Raw genomic sequence first — 2,888 nt, forward strand, 5'->3', positions numbered from 1 at the left:
CACTGCAGCTCCCCCGCGCCGCCGCCCCCACGCACCCGCGCCCCGAGCCGGAGGAGGAGGACTAGGAGGAGGACGAGGAGGACGAGGAGACGACGACCGCGGCTTCCTCCGGGTCCAAGGCGGCCGGCCTGCGCCATGTACGCCCTCGACTGCAGGTGAGCCCCTCCCCTCCACTTCCTTCTTCTTCTTCTTCCTCTTGCCCTCAACCTCTGCTCTGAGTCTCGACCGCTGTGCAGGGCCCGTCCATCTCCGGCGAGCCCACCACACCGCGCGAGCTCAACGAATTAGGAGCTCACTCCTCCGGTGCTGTCCAGACATTTCCTCATCGAAGGGCATCAATTGAAATCCAGAGCAAGGTGAATGTTTTTCATTCGAATTCGTGTACTGCAATTTTTCTTTTATGTATACTGTAAAAATTGAAGAACAAGTGCGTCTTGAGTGTATACATTGATTCAGGGTTGTACTGTTAGATTAGCTCGTCATCGTCAGTTAAATTAGCATGTTGTACTGTTGTACACTTCTGGTTCCGTAACTGCTACAAGGAAGGCTACATGTATCCCTATTCTGAACCTCGATGAATTTAAGTCAATCTTATATCTGTGTGTTAGATTTTATCAGTGTGTGGTTTCCTTGAAAAAACGTTTGGTGGTTTGCTCCCCGTGGTGATCCAATTCTCACGATGCGGCAGCCACGGACTGGAGACGGGGGCACCGCCGTGGTTTGCTGATGAATGTGAAACCAATCAATTAACTACAGAATCTGAAGCCTCGATTTCAACTCAGTACACATAATATGTTGTCTTGTACTACTACTACTAGTAGGCTGCTTTAAAAAAATTACCGGTTGCATATATAAGCATAAGCACTTAGAATTTTACATGTATATAAAAAATACCCACAACAAATAATGAAAATCCCCTACAATGATTTTCAAAAAAAATGGAATTCGATGATGTATACTATCATATCTAATGCACAAAATAATGAAAGTGGTACATAAACATATAACTTTGTAGTGTGCAATGCATTACAAATGATAGATAGCACCTTTTTTGGAAAAGGCCCCGGATCATATATTAAAGAACACCAATGATACATGGAAATTACAACCAGGTCCTTGGGGTGTGGTGTCCCTGTGATATAGGGTTGGCCGTTTAATTGATACACACCAAATTTTGCTAAGTGGTCGTTTCCTGATCAATCATGCCTAGTAGACTTTTTAATTAATTAGGAGCAGTGAACCCTTGTTTTCAAAACTTGAACTAACTGGCTGTTTAGCAATGTTCAGTAGGACCGAATTGTAGTAGCGCATTTACAGGGTAAGCTTGATGCATTCTTTCCAGTATGTGTTCTTCTCTACTTGATGGTGTCATGAAATGGTGCTTGATCTGAAGTTAGAAAGCAAGAGTGTGACAAAGTTATGTCAGGGTGTAGTTTGTGATGATGCTACTTGTGATCTTGTGATGATGCTACTTGTGATCTTCTGAAATGACCCATTGGCGACTTCATTACGCGGGGATAATGATTTTGCAGGTACCCCGAGAGGCCCTTGAGTTTGCCGGAATGTCGATTAACTTTCGTTCCGGCAAATTCGGGTACTCCATATGTACTATTTTCAGCAAAGGTAAAGCTAAAATTTTCCGTGAATTTTAGCATGACTTTGGTAAAAATAGGACATATGGGGTACTTGCGACTAATGCCTGTTATCATGCATGTTTTATGATCTGTTGTAAGGGTACTAATTTGTCTCTTCTGCTGCTTATCAGAGATGGCGGGAAGCAGCCACCGCCGCTCTGCGACACCGCAATACGAGTTGGATGCTTCCGAGTTCTTCAGTATCATACTTGGGACTTCAGTATCATCCATGACGCATGTATATAAAACGAGAGATCTCCCCTTCACCCATCTCATTATGATATCTGTTGTTTGCTACACCACTCATTGTCCCAAACTGCAGAGGCTGCCTGACAGTTTTATGAACATGCTGGGTGAAGATCCGCCAAATAATGTGAAGCTGCTACAGGCCGGCAGCGGGTTTCGCAGGCAGTGGGATGTGGAGTTGGTGATCAAGGAGGTCCACATATACTTGTCTCGTGGGTGGGAGAAGTTCTACCGTGCCTACGACCTGCGGCTGGGGTACTTCCTTCTCTTCAGGTACGACGACGACGCCACCATGCTCATCGTGAAGGTGTTCAACGTGACTATGTGTCGCATGCGCTACGCTGACGATGATGATGCCGGTAAGTTCTGCCTCTTCTTATTCCTCTACATTTGGCTTTGTCTCACACCGATTGTTAACGGTCATTGTTGCATTTGGACAGGTAATGGGAGCAGCAGGAGCGACACTGGCTACAGCCAAAGCAGCAGCGACTATGGCTGTAGAAAAAGCAACACCGATTCTGGCTTTAGCGAAAGCAGCAGCGGTTCTGGCAGCAGCATAGACAACAAGAAGGATGAAGAGGAGCAGAGTGGGGGAGAAGAGGAGCAGAGTGGGGATGAGGAGCTGCAGGATGACGATGGGCATCAGGCTGAGGATGAACTAGCGTTGGTGGTGGCTGACCAAGGGCAAGAGATGGTGGTGGCTGACCATGGGCAAGAGATGGAGGTGGCTGAGGATGACCTAGCGATGGTCGTGCCCGTCCTGCCTGAAGGTGGCCTCGCAATGGTGGTGGTGCCTGACAATGACCACGCACCGGCGGTGGCGCCAGCGATCCCACAGCTGGGAGACATGACCACGCCAATTGTGGTAGAAGACTACATCCCACTGCCTCCACTGCCTCCACCGCCTCGCCGCTCTTGGCGCATCAGGCTGAGGAAGGATAAGGAGAAGAAAATGCATGAGAACTGAACTTTGTCAGGTATGTCAGATCTCCAAAATGATATATATAT

This window comes from Triticum dicoccoides, chromosome 3B, assembly GCF_002162155.2.
Source record: "Triticum dicoccoides isolate Atlit2015 ecotype Zavitan chromosome 3B, WEW_v2.0, whole genome shotgun sequence".
NCBI lineage: Eukaryota > Viridiplantae > Streptophyta > Magnoliopsida > Poales > Poaceae > Triticum > Triticum dicoccoides.